Source organism: Anopheles gambiae, chromosome 3, assembly GCF_943734735.2.
Source record: "Anopheles gambiae chromosome 3, idAnoGambNW_F1_1, whole genome shotgun sequence".
Lineage (NCBI taxonomy): Eukaryota > Metazoa > Arthropoda > Insecta > Diptera > Culicidae > Anopheles > Anopheles gambiae.
In genome coordinates, this window is record NC_064602.1 from 65,432,298 (window position 1) to 65,446,991 (window position 14,694).

General features: G+C 47.3%; 2 long non-coding RNA genes across 2 annotated transcripts; both read left to right on the plus strand.

The window, feature by feature from the left end:
- Positions 1-3,573: 3,573 nt before the first annotated feature.
- Positions 3,574-5,243, plus strand: LOC133393642 (uncharacterized). The gene is made up of 3 exons (XR_009766300.1): positions 3,574-4,260; positions 4,374-4,522; positions 4,584-5,243. It is a non-coding gene; the product is annotated as an uncharacterized LOC133393642 (long non-coding RNA).
- A 3,861-nt stretch (positions 5,244-9,104) lies between these two features.
- Positions 9,105-12,216, plus strand: LOC133393641 (uncharacterized). Its single transcript, XR_009766299.1, has 3 exons — positions 9,105-9,865; positions 9,977-10,125; positions 11,978-12,216. It is a non-coding gene; the product is annotated as an uncharacterized LOC133393641 (long non-coding RNA).
- The last annotated feature ends 2,478 nt before the right edge of the window (positions 12,217-14,694 follow it).

Genomic DNA, 14,694 nt, shown 5'->3' on the forward strand with positions numbered 1-14,694 from the left:
TATCTCGATTATCTAAGCGTCGAAGGAGAAACGTTCTCTTTCGCTACACGCATCCAAATCTCGATGTAAATTGAAGTGTTCGATGGCTTTTTCCATCACGAATCACAAAAATTCGGTTAATTTTCCGGAGGCCGTTTTCAAATGACAGCCCGTGGCGCGTTCTGCAGAAGGACTTTGACTCCGATTTTGAGTAACGAGTGTTGATCGTACCTACGCAAATGGTCGTACCAAATTTGGTCTACTAGCCGCGCCCTATCCAACGAGGGATAACAATGGATCCTTGAAGGGGGAAAAAACATTCCCACACCTGTGTGTAAAACGGTGAAAATTTCACACAAACTCACGTTTTTTGACTGGAAGAGTCGAGCTGAGTGGTTCCTAGGAGGACACGCTTGTGAGACAAAAGTTGCACAACTTGTACCGACGCGTCTGTCGCTGCCTGATATAGCTTTGTATTAGCTTCCGTTCGAAAGCAATTTGACGGTTTTCCTTCCTGCAGTATGGAACAGGGAGGGCGGGAGGAGGTGCAATACCCCACCGTCGGATAGTACTTGGCAGTGGAAAACATCCCCACTATGTACGTTTGAAGTTGATGCTATCCGGCGAGAAAGAGTGGAAAATCGCAATCATTGCAAACTCGAAAATTAACTCGTTTTATATAGGCATTTGTACATTTCAATTTATTCCAATGCTATACGTGTATTTTTACATGGCCTCAATCTTACACTAAAATACAATAAATACATATTTATTTCCCTTCAACCCCCATAGCATCAAATGTACGTGTAGCTTCGTTGAGCAAACGCTTGGTGTCCCACTGACCGTCCTCTTTGGTTAGGCCGCTGGTGAGTCTGACAACACCAGAGGCCAACATCCAGTGGCGCCACGAGGAGGCAGAGGATCGGATTTGGCCACCGTCCCAGCATCGGGCTGTTCCTTCACGGCGCCTTATACTGGGGTGACTTACACGTCACTTTACGAAAGCTGGAACGAAGAGAGAGAGAGAGAGAGAAGAAAAGAAATTAGGTGCTGGTTTAGCAGCCAAACCGGTTCCAATCGAAATGCAAATCGTGCTGCATGGAATGTTGGCGCAGCAGATTCCGGAACATCCGCTTCAGCTCGGTATAGTCCGGCGCGTCGCAGAATTCCATCTGCAACGCGTACTCGGTCAACCGCTGAAACTCAGCCGGCAGTCCTCTACACAGCTCGCTGGGCGTAATGCACAACTTCAGAAGCAGTGCCTCGTCCGGATCAAATCGCTCCTCGGTACCATACCACGGTAGGCCACCGCGGAGCAAAAACACCAGCATGTAGGCGAGTGACAAAATGTCATCTCGCCTGCTCGGTGTATACTCCAGATGAGCGAACACTGGTGCAAACTCGATCGTTCCGGCGAACGGGAAAAACGCATCCTGCGCTATGTGTTCCCCCGTGCGTGGGTGCCGATACGGCTCGGCAAGACCGAAGTCGATCATGTGCAGCGTCTTGCGGGTCGTTCCGCGACCCAGCAGGACATTGTCCGGCTTCAGGTCGCGGTGAACGTACCCCAGCTCGTGGAATGTTTCCAGCCTGTCGAGCAGTTGCAGCGCTAGCTGCGAAACCGTCTTCAGACCGAAGCGTCCTCCGCACAAGTTCAGTAAGTCCTGCAGTGATGGCCCCAGGCGCTCCAAAACCAGCACGTCGCGTTTGCGATACGTACCGGCGTCGATGAGTCTGGGCCATCCACGGGCCTTCGGCAGCCGCGCATAGATCCGGCGCTCCGTGGCGAGCAGGAGCCGGTCCACCTCTTTGCTGGCCATTTTCATCACCACCGGCTGCTTGGAGCGGGCATGGCTGCCCACCAACACCGTGCCGCAGCCACCAGCATCGAATTCGCCTTCAATCCGATAGGTGGAGAGATTCACCACCATCAAGGACTCCGGCGAACTAGAATTGGGCGCACGTCCTTCTCTAATCGACATGTTCGATTCTCTTTGGCCACCTGCGAAATGTAACTGGAAGCAACAGCAGAATCAATTTTTCGCAAAAACACTCGAAAAAACCGTTAAAAGTGAGAGCGAGCGAAAACACGTCACCTTGCGTTTACTCGTAGTGAGGATATAACCTGATGCATAAGTGTGGTTTACATATATAGCCTTTGGTTGGGTGATGTTCACATGTGTACTACGATCGAAACAGCAACTTGACAGATTACGCATTTTCGGCTGGTAACCATCTAGTTACCTGTGGTGTGTGGGTTTTGGAAAACGCATCCAAGTGTTGTTACATTTCCAGGTCCGATTTTGGTTCATTTCGTCGTACCGGTGTCCTGGCCTGGCGTGCGAGGCCTGTGCGAGTTCTGTGCAGATCCTGTGTCGCGTCCTGTGTGCTTCTTTTATTGGGTTTTTCTTTTCTACGGTTTTTTTTTTTTTTTTTTTTTTTTTTTTGTACGGGTAAAAGTGATGGTTTTCTGGGACAGTGGCGCTCAGCCGCCACCGTGCGTCTCCATGAGAATGCGTCAAAGTGGTGGACGCTTTTATCTCCGAAACAGGATCAACATCAAAGCATCAACCGGCGGCAGAATTTAAAAAAGAACTTATTACCCAGGCTGGATGGACGCAAGCCTTTAAAGTATGAATGCAAAAGTATTGAAAACCTCGCCCGGATTGGAACATAGAGAACTAAAAAAAAACATGAAATTGGTTTGTGAACATTAACATTTAATCGCGTAGCGAAAACGTTTACTTTTTTTTTGCAGGGAGAGTCTTCCAAACACGCGGATGTGTGCCTTTGATGGAAACGGTTTATTGCGCTGATTCTAATTACACCTCGTAAAATGGTACCCGTTTTTCGGTCGCGATGTCGAGATGCCGCCGAGATGAAGCGTGCGAATTTGCGAATTGCGATGGCGAGAAATCACCCGATCGCGCACGAATCGCGCAGCTCATTCGCCTCCTCGAACACGAACCAATGTCCCAATGTCCAGCGTCATCTATCGGCGAGATTTAGTACTATTCAGAACCGCTGCATCTTTTACTGTCAACCGAAGCTCTACGCAAGGTGGATGCAATCCGAGATCAGGTGAGGACAGATAGAGACGAAGACTAAGAAATCATGAATTTATTTGCTATTTTCACCTTTATTCCGCATCATCTACGAGACACACATGGACACACGAGGACAATTGCAGTAAGTATTGCCTGATTTTGTATCTCTGATGTTTGTTCAATAAAATGAATAAATACAAAAATGCACTTGCCTATAAGCAAGAAAGAAAATGTTTTCTGTTTGCTATACTTTTTGAAACCAACGGTGTGTAGCGGGTTTAAAAATGACACCAAAGTCCCCCCAACTATGGCGACCCACCCAAGGTGGATTTAAAAATATCAGGTGGTGGACTCTAGTGCATTTTGACAACGTCACTTGACGTAAGGTCCCCAGGATTCTAGCTTTGTTTACATTAATTAAATTTGTGCATATAATTTATCTACCCCATTTTTTTCGAATAAATATTATTTAAAAATATATGTTGGACTTTGTGAGTATTTCTTATTTAACATTGAAACATACATTAAAGTGTGTTATTTTGTGTGCTTCTGTGAATTTATTCTAGAATTCTTTGTGTTTTCGACATTTTTGATGATAAAAATTAAGAAATCATTATTTTTTTTTTCGATTTTTACATTAATTGCTCATTATCTACGAGCCGCATGGCCGCAATTTACTTGAGATTAGAACTCATGCTAGCATGATTTGAAATTTCGTGCATAAACAAATGATCAAATCTTTTGTTAATATATTACGTTTTTTCGATAAAATCAATAGACACGCACTAAAATGCACATCATAACAAATCGAAATCTGTTATATTTGCTAAGCTTTGTGTGCGGAAACCAATGGTCAACGGTTCTAAAATGACGTAAAGTCCCTCAACTATGGCGACCTCCCCAAAGGCCCTAATCCACCACCACCTGATATGTTGAATCCACCTTGGCAACGCACCCCATCCCGTGCTAGAACGGGACAAGTTCAACAACAACTGTCATCGTTTTTTCCCGATTCACTTTACACTTTCCGTGGTCAGATGCGCTTTCCGTGCTCAGATGCGCTTTCCGTGCGCGGCCGTGTAGCGGTGGAGTAATTGCGCGATGGGTGTTGTGGATCGTACGTACTGCTGCTGCTGCTGGAATTGTCGTAAGGATGGCTGCTACCGGTGGCATTCGGCCGTCCTAGCAGCTGCTCATAGACACCGCTGTGCTGCTGCAGGATGCCCTGGTCCTGGTACGTCGACGCTGCCTTTCCCGCTGCTTGTGTGTGTTTGGTGGTGCATACTATCTCACCACCCGGTATCGTCACTCGCCTGGTGGTGTTTCCCTTTTGTGTCCCGTAAACAGCCCATCCCAACATCGTCCTCACCGCAATCGATCACCCAGATTGAGGCTCCAGCGGTGGAAGTAGTAGGAGCACATTCTCCAAGCCGATTGGGATTTTCCAAGCCTGGTTCTCGGTGTACCATCCTTCTGATGTTCCGCTGGCCGATCCTGTAAGTAATCATTCGAACTTGTCAGTGTGGGATAATGAATATTTTGTTGTGGCAAACTTAGCTGTTGAAACCGTCGCCGTGAACGACCGCTCTCCCCCGCGTGCAGCAATCTCCAGGCTCCAGGTCAAACGTGAAGCTGAAACGTCTCCTTGCGTTTCACGTTGGCCGTCCACTGCAACTCAAGTGGGGGCCCGGCTGGCCCTTCAATCTGATACTCGCTGCTAGGGTAACTTCAGCGTCAATGATGATCCTTCATCCAGAAATTGCGTGCGTGTCTCGCACTCGCTTGTTCAACGCTTGCACAACCCGGTACACGACACAGGAGAATCTCGATCGACAAGGCTTTGTTACGTGGTTTGCGGCACAGCTTCATCTGCGTTACAGTCTCAACACGTTCCATGGGAGACATGCGCTTCGCATCATTCTCTTAGCGTATGATCCGTGTTCGATCCAACGAAGGTAGGGAGTTTCAATTTGCGATGGCGAGAAACCCGATCGCGCACGAATCGCGCAGCTCATTCGCCTCCTCGAACACGAACCATCTGAATTTAGCATCATCTATCGGCTCTGTTTTGCATTTCCCAATCAACTCTGGGGCTGTTTTGGACCCATAACCTTTCTCCATTTCGTGATTGTTCTGCAGTTTGTGGCAACCGTTCTTCCTTCCGTCAGCACCGTGAATGCCTGTTTGGCACTTTCAATGAAGGCTTCTGTAATCCAATCTGTGTGTGATGATATGTGAGAAAGAAAGCTGCCCGCTTTTGCAGAACAGTGATGGAATAGGACTGGACTATAAAGGCCCCGATAGAATGCCTCAGAGCAGTACGGTAAAGAGGAGCCAGAGACTTTCGGAGACATTATTTCTATTTGATAAAATATTTTTGGAACAACCCAAGCTTTAAGGTTGTTTGGTGTGAACAATTTTACATTTCCCTGATATTTCGTTTTAGTTGTCCATTTTTGTAGGCCATTGATTCCGGAATGAAGTTCTTTCCTCTACATTCGGTTGCAGATTTGGACATCGCTACTAAACCGGGGGTAAGAATGCTTCAGACAAATGGCGAGTAGCAGCAAATGAATTATCTCGATTATCTAAGCGTCGAAGGAGAAACGTTCTCTTTCGCTACACGCATCCAAATCTCGATGTAAATTGAAGTGTTCGATGGCTTTTTCCATCACGAATCACAAAAATTCGGTTAATTTTCCGGAGGCCGTTTTCAAATGACAGCCCGTGGCGCGTTCTGCAGAAGGACTTTGACTCCGATTTTGAGTAACGAGTGTTGATCGTACCTACGCAAATGGTCGTACCAAATTTGGTCTACTAGCCGCGCCCTATCCAACGAGGGATAACAATGGATCCGGGAAGGGGGGAAAAACATTCCCACACCTGTGTGTAAAACGGTGAAAATTTCACACAAAATCACGTTTTTTGACTGGAAGAGTCGAGCTGAGTGGTTCCTAGGAGGACACGCTTGTGAGACAAAAGTTGCACAACTTGTACCGACGCGTCTGTCGCTGCCTGATATAGCTTTGTATTAGCTTCCGTTCGAAAGCAATTTGACGGTTTTCCTTCCTGCAGTATGGAACAGGGAGGGCGGGAGGAGGTGCAATACCCCACCGTCGGATAGTACTTGGCAGTGGAAAACATCCCCACTATGTACGTTTGAAGTTGATGCTATCCGGCGAGAAAGAGTGGAAAATTGCAATCATTGCAAACTCGAAAATTAACTCGTTTTATATAGGCATTTGTACATTTCAATTTATTCCAATGCTATACGTGTATTTTTACATGGCCTCAATCTTACACTAAAATACAATAAATACATATTTATTTCCCTTCAACCCCCATAGCATCAAATGTACGTGTAGCTTCGTTGAGCAAACGCTTGGTGTCCCACTGACCGTCCTCTTTGGTTAGGCCGCTGGTGAGTCTGACAACACCAGAGGCCAACATCCAGTGGCGCCACGAGGAGGCAGAGGATCGGATTTGGCCACCGTCCCAGCATCGGGCTGTTCCTTCACGGCGCCTTATACTGGGGTGACTTACACGTCACTTTACGAAAGCTGGAACGAAGAGAGAGAGAGAGAGAGAAGAAAAGAAATTAGGTGCTGGTTTAGCAGCCAAACCGGTTCCAATCGAAATGCAAATCGTGCTGCATGGAATGTTGGCGCAGCAGATTCCGGAACATCCGCTTCAGCTCGGTATAGTCCGGCGCGTCGCAGAATTCCATCTGCAACGCGTACTCGGTCAACCGCTGAAACTCAGCCGGCAGTCCTCTACACAGCTCGCTGGGCGTAATGCACAACTTCAGAAGCAGTGCCTCGTCCGGATCAAATCGCTCCTCGGTACCATACCACGGTAGGCCACCGCGGAGCAAAAACACCAGCATGTAGGCGAGTGACAAAATGTCATCTCGCCTGCTCGGTGTATACTCCAGATGAGCGAACACTGGTGCAAACTCGATCGTTCCGGCGAACGGGAAAAACGCATCCTGCGCTATGTGTTCCCCCGTGCGTGGGTGCCGATACGGCTCGGCAAGACCGAAGTCGATCATGTGCAGCGTCTTGCGGGTCGTTCCGCGACCCAGCAGGACATTGTCCGGCTTCAGGTCGCGGTGAACGTACCCCAGCTCGTGGAATGTTTCCAGCCTGTCGAGCAGTTGCAGCGCTAGCTGCGAAACCGTCTTCAGACCGAAGCGTCCTCCGCACAAGTTCAGTAAGTCCTGCAGTGATGGCCCCAGGCGCTCCAAAACCAGCACGTCGCGTTTGCGATACGTACCGGCGTCGATGAGTCTGGGCCATCCACGGGCCTTCGGCAGCCGCGCATAGATCCGGCGCTCCGTGGCGAGCAGGAGCCGGTCCACCTCTTTGCTGGCCATTTTCATCACCACCGGCTGCTTGGAGCGGGCATGGCTGCCCACCAACACCGTGCCGCAGCCACCAGCATCGAATTCGCCTTCAATCCGATAGGTGGAGAGATTCACCACCATCAAGGACTCCGGCGAACTAGAATTGGGCGCACGTCCTTCTCTAATCGACATGTTCGATTCTCTTTGGCCACCTGCGAAATGTAACTAGAAGCAACAGCAGAATCAATTTTTCGCAAAAACACTCGAAAAAACCGTTAAAAGTGAGAGCGAGCGAAAACACGTCACCTTGCGTTTACTCGTAGTGAGGATATAACCTGATGCATAAGTGTGGTTTACATATATAGCCTTTGGTTGGGTGATGTTCACATGTGTACTACGATCGAAACAGCAACTTGACAGATTACGCATTTTCGGCTGGTAACCATCTAGTTACCTGTGGTGTGTGGGTTTTGGAAAACGCATCCAAGTGTTGTTACATTTCCAGGTCCGATTTTGGTTCATTTCGTCGTACCGGTGTCCTGGCCTGGCGTGCGAGGCCTGTGCGAGTTCTGTGCAGATCCTGTGTCGCGTCCTGTGTGCTTCTTTTATTGGGTTTTTCTTTTCTACGGTTTTTTTTTTTTTTTTTTTTTTTTTTTTTTTGTACGGGTAAAAGTGATGGTTTTCTGGGACAGTGGCGCTCAGCCGCCACCGTGCGTCTCCATGAGAATGCGTCAAAGTGGTGGACGCTTTTATCTCCGAAACAGGATCAACATCAAAGCATCAACCGGCGGCAGAATTTAAAAAAGAACTTATTACCCAGGCTGGATGGACGCAAGCCTTTAAAGTATGAATGCAAAAGTATTGAAAACCTCGCCCGGATTGGAACATAGAGAACTAAAAAAAAACATGAAATTGGTTTGTGAACATTAACATTTAATCGCGTAGCGAAAACGTTTACTTTTTTTTTGCAGGGAGAGTCTTCCAAACACGCGGATGTGTGCCTTTGATGGAAACGGTTTATTGCGCTGATTCTAATTACACCTCGTAAAATGGTACCCGTTTTTCGGTCGCGATGTCGAGATGCCGCCGAGATGAAGCGTGCGAATTTGCGAATTGCGATGGCGAGAAATCACCCGATCGCGCACGAATCGCGCAGCTCATTCGCCTCCTCGAACACGAACCAATGTCCCAATGTCCAGCGTCATCTATCGGCGAGATTTAGTACTATTCAGAACCGCTGCATCTTTTACTGTCAACCGAAGCTCTACGCAAGGTGGATGCAATCCGAGATCAGGTGAGGACAGATAGAGACGAAGACTAAGAAATCATGAATTTATTTGCTATTTTCACCTTTATTCCGCATCATCTACGAGACACACATGGACACACGAGGACAATTGCAGTAAGTATTGCCTGATTTTGTATCTCTGATGTTTGTTCAATAAAATGAATAAATACAAAAATGCACTTGCCTATAAGCAAGAAAGAAAATGTTTTCTGTTTGCTATACTTTTTGAAACCAACGGTGTGTAGCGGGTTTAAAATGACACCAAAGTCCCCCCAACTATGGCGACCCACCCAAGGTGGATTTAAAAATATCAGGTGGTGGACTCTAGTGCATTTTGACAATTCGTCACTTGACGTAAGGTCCCCAGGATTCTAGCTTTGTTTACATTAATTAAATTTGTGCATATAATTTATCTACCCCATTTTTTCGAATAAATATTATTTAAAAATATATGTTGGACTTTGTGAGTATTTCTTATTTAACATTGAAACATACATTAAAGTGTGTTATTTTGTGTGCTTCTGTGAATTTATTCTAGAATTCTTTGTGTTTTCGACATTTTTGATGATAAAAATTAAGAAATCATTATTTTTTTTTTCGATTTTTACATTAATTGCTCATTATCTACGAGCCGCATGGCCGCAATTTACTTGAGATTAGAACTCATGCTAGCATGATTTGAAATTTCGTGCATAAACAAATGATCAAATCTTTTGTTAATATATTACGTTTTTTCGATAAAATCAATAGACACGCACTAAAATGCACATCATAACAAATCGAAATCTGTTATATTTGCTAAGCTTTGTGTGCGGAAACCAATGGTCAACGGTTCTAAAATGACGTAAAGTCCCTCAACTATGGCGACCTCCCCAAAGGCCCTAATCCACCACCACCTGATATGTTGAATCCACCTTGGCAACGCACCCCATCCCGTGCTAGAACGGGACAAGTTCAACAACAACTGTCATCGTTTTTTCCCGATTCACTTTACACTTTCCGTGGTCAGATGCGCTTTCCGTGCTCAGATGCGCTTTCCGTGCGCGGCCGTGTAGCGGTGGAGTAATTGCGCGATGGGTGTTGTGGATCGTACGTACTGCTGCTGCTGCTGGAATTGTCGTAAGGATGGCTGCTACCGGTGGCATTCGGCCGTCCTAGCAGCTGCTCATAGACACCGCTGTGCTGCTGCAGGATGCCCTGGTCCTGGTACGTCGACGCTGCCTTTCCCGCTGCTTGTGTGTTTGGTGGTGCATACTATCTCACCACCCGGTATCGTCACTCGCCTGATGGTGTTTCCCTTTTGTGTCCCGTAAACAGCCCATCCCAACATCGTCCTCACCGCAATCGGTCACCCAGATTGAGGCTCCAGCGGTGGAAGTAGTAGGAGCACATTCTCCAAGCCGATTGGGATTTTCCAAGCCTGGTTCTCGGTGTACCATCCTCCTGATGTTCCGCTGGCCGATCCTGTAAGTAATCATTCGAACTTGTCAGTGTGGGATAATGAATATTTTGTTGTGGCAAACTTAGCTGTTGAAACCGTCGCCGTGAACGACCGCTCTCCCCCGCGTGCAGCAATCTCCAGGCTCCAGGTCAAACGTGAAGCTGAAACGTCTCCTTGCGTTTCACGTTGGCCGTCCACTGCAACTCAAGTGGGGGCCCGGCTGGCCCTTCAATCTGATACTCGCTGCTAGGGTAACTTCAGCGTCAATGATGATCCTTCATCCAGAAATTGCGTGCGTGTCTCGCACTCGCTTGTTCAACGTTTGCACAACCCGGGACACGACACAGGAGAATCTCGATCGACAAGGCTTTGTTACGTGGTTTGCGGCACAGCTTCATCTGCGTTACAGTCTCAATACGTTCCATGGGAGACATGCGCTTCGCATCATTCTCTTAGCGTATGATCCGTGTTCGATCCAACGAAGGTAGGGAGTTTCAATTTGCGATGGCGAGAAACCCGATCGCGCACGAATCGCGCAGCTCATTCGCCTCCTCGAACACGAACCATCTGAATTTAGCATCATCTATATCGGTTCTGTTTTGCATTTCCCAATCAACTCTGGGGCTGTTTTGGACCCATAACCTTTCTCCATTTCGTGATTGTTCTGCAGTTTGTGGCAACCGTTCTTCCTTCCGTCAGCACCGTGAATGCCTGTTTGGCACTTTCAATGAAGGCTTCTGTAATCCAATCGGTGTGTGATGATATGTGAGAAAGAAAGCTGCCCGCTTTTGCAGAACAGTGATGGAATAGGACTGGACTATAAAGGCCCCGATAGAATGCCTCAGAGCAGTACGGTAAAGAGGAGCCAGAGACTTTCGGAGACATTATTTCTATTTGATAAAATATTTTTGGAACTACCCAAGCTTTAAGGTTGTTTGGTGTGAACAATTTTACATTTCCCTGATATTTCGTTTTATTTGTCCATTTTTGTAGGCCATTGATTCCGGACTGAAGTTCTTTCCTCTACATTCGGTTGCAGATTTGGACATCGCTACTAAACCGGGGTAAGAATGCTTCAGACAAACGGCGAGTAGCAGCAAATGAATTATCTCGATTATCTAAGCGTCGAAGGAGAAACGTTCTCTTTCGCTACACGCATCCAAATCTCGATGTAAATTGAAGTGTTCGATGGCTTTTTCCATCACGAATCACAAAAATTCGGTTAATTTTCCGGAGGCCGTTTTCAAATGACAGCCCGTGGCGCGTTCTGCAGAAGGACTTTGACTCCGATTTTGAGTAACGAGTGTTGATCGTACCTACGCAAATGGTCGTACCAAATTTGGTCTACTAGCCGCGCCCTATCCAACGAGGGATAACAATGGATCCGGGAAGGGGGGAAAAACATTCCCACACCTGTGTGTAAAACGGTGAAAATTTCACACAAAATCACGTTTTTTGACTGGAAGAGTCGAGCTGAGTGGTTCCTAGGAGGACACGCTTGTGAGACAAAAGTTGCACAACTTGTACCGACGCGTCTGTCGCTGCCTGATATAGCTTTGTATTAGCTTCCGTTCGAAAGCAATTTGACGGTTTTCCTTCCTGCAGTATGGAACAGGGAGGGCGGGAGGAGGTGCAATACCCCACCGTCGGATAGTACTTGGCAGTGGAAAACATCCCCACTATGTACGTTTGAAGTTGATGCTATCCGGCGAGAAAGAGTGGAAAATTGCAATCATTGCAAACTCGAAAATTAACTCGTTTTATATAGGCATTTGTACATTTCAATTTATTCCAATGCTATACGTGTATTTTTACATGGCCTCAATCTTACACTAAAATACAATAAATACATATTTATTTCCCTTCAACCCCCATAGCATCAAATGTACGTGTAGCTTCGTTGAGCAAACGCTTGGTGTCCCACTGACCGTCCTCTTTGGTTAGGCCGCTGGTGAGTCTGACAACACCAGAGGCCAACATCCAGTGGCGCCACGAGGAGGCAGAGGATCGGATTTGGCCACCGTCCCAGCATCGGGCTGTTCCTTCACGGCGCCTTATACTGGGGTGACTTACACGTCACTTTACGAAAGCTGGAACGAAGAGAGAGAGAGAGAGAGAAGAAAAGAAATTAGGTGCTGGTTTAGCAGCCAAACCGGTTCCAATCGAAATGCAAATCGTGCTGCATGGAATGTTGGCGCAGCAGATTCCGGAACATCCGCTTCAGCTCGGTATAGTCCGGCGCGTCGCAGAATTCCATCTGCAACGCGTACTCGGTCAACCGCTGAAACTCAGCCGGCAGTCCTCTACACAGCTCGCTGGGCGTAATGCACAACTTCAGAAGCAGTGCCTCGTCCGGATCAAATCGCTCCTCGGTACCATACCACGGTAGGCCACCGCGGAGCAAAAACACCAGCATGTAGGCGAGTGACAAAATGTCATCTCGCCTGCTCGGTGTATACTCCAGATGAGCGAACACTGGTGCAAACTCGATCGTTCCGGCGAACGGGAAAAACGCATCCTGCGCTATGTGTTCCCCCGTGCGTGGGTGCCGATACGGCTCGGCAAGACCGAAGTCGATCATGTGCAGCGTCTTGCGGGTCGTTCCGCGACCCAGCAGGACATTGTCCGGCTTCAGGTCGCGGTGAACGTACCCCAGCTCGTGGAATGTTTCCAGCCTGTCGAGCAGTTGCAGCGCTAGCTGCGAAACCGTCTTCAGACCGAAGCGTCCTCCGCACAAGTTCAGTAAGTCCTGCAGTGATGGCCCCAGGCGCTCCAAAACCAGCACGTCGCGTTTGCGATACGTACCGGCGTCGATGAGTCTGGGCCATCCACGGGCCTTCGGCAGCCGCGCATAGATCCGGCGCTCCGTGGCGAGCAGGAGCCGGTCCACCTCTTTGCTGGCCATTTTCATCACCACCGGCTGCTTGGAGCGGGCATGGCTGCCCACCAACACCGTGCCGCAGCCACCAGCATCGAATTCGCCTTCAATCCGATAGGTGGAGAGATTCACCACCATCAAGGACTCCGGCGAACTAGAATTGGGCGCACGTCCTTCTCTAATCGACATGTTCGATTCTCTTTGGCCACCTGCGAAATGTAACTAGAAGCAACAGCAGAATCAATTTTTCGCAAAAACACTCGAAAAAACCGTTAAAAGTGAGAGCGAGCGAAAACACGTCACCTTGCGTTTACTCGTAGTGAGGATATAACCTGATGCATAAGTGTGGTTTACATATATAGCCTTTGGTTGGGTGATGTTCACATGTGTACTACGATCGAAACAGCAACTTGACAGATTACGCATTTTCGGCTGGTAACCATCTAGTTACCTGTGGTGTGTGGGTTTTGGAAAACGCATCCAAGTGTTGTTACATTTCCAGGTCCGATTTTGGTTCATTTCGTCGTACCGGTGTCCTGGCCTGGCGTGCGAGGCCTGTGCGAGTTCTGTGCAGATCCTGTGTCGCGTCCTGTGTGCTTCTTTTATTGGGTTTTTCTTTTCTACGGTTTTTTTTTTTTTTTTTTTTTTTTTTTTTTTGTACGGGTAAAAGTGATGGTTTTCTGGGACAGTGGCGCTCAGCCGCCACCGTGCGTCTCCATGAGAATGCGTCAAAGTGGTGGACGCTTTTATCTCCGAAACAGGATCAACATCAAAGCATCAACCGGCGGCAGAATTTAAAAAAGAACTTATTACCCAGGCTGGATGGACGCAAGCCTTTAAAGTATGAATGCAAAAGTATTGAAAACCTCGCCCGGATTGGAACATAGAGAACTAAAAAAAAACATGAAATTGGTTTGTGAACATTAACATTTAATCGCGTAGCGAAAACGTTTACTTTTTTTTTGCAGGGAGAGTCTTCCAAACACGCGGATGTGTGCCTTTGATGGAAACGGTTTATTGCGCTGATTCTAATTACACCTCGTAAAATGGTACCCGTTTTTCGGTCGCGATGTCGAGATGCCGCCGAGATGAAGCGTGCGAATTTGCGAATTGCGATGGCGAGAAATCACCCGATCGCGCACGAATCGCGCAGCTCATTCGCCTCCTCGAACACGAACCAATGTCCCAATGTCCAGCGTCATCTATCGGCGAGATTTAGTACTATTCAGAACCGCTGCATCTTTTACTGTCAACCGAAGCTCTACGCAAGGTGGATGCAATCCGAGATCAGGTGAGGACAGATAGAGACGAAGACTAAGAAATCATGAATTTATTTGCTATTTTCACCTTTATTCCGCATCATCTACGAGACACACATGGACACACGAGGACAATTGCAGTAAGTATTGCCTGATTTTGTATCTCTGATGTTTGTTCAATAAAATGAATAAATACAAAAATGCACTTGCCTATAAGCAAGAAAGAAAATGTTTTCTGTTTGCTATACTTTTTGAAACCAACGGTGTGTAGCGGGTTTAAAATGACACCAAAGTCCCCCCAACTATGGCGACCCACCCAAGGTGGATTTAAAAATATCAGGTGGTGGACTCTAGTGCATTTTGACAATTCGTCACTTGACGTAAGGTCCCCAGGATTCTAGCTTTGTTTACATTAATTAAATTTGTGCATATAATTTATCTACCCCATTTTTTCGAA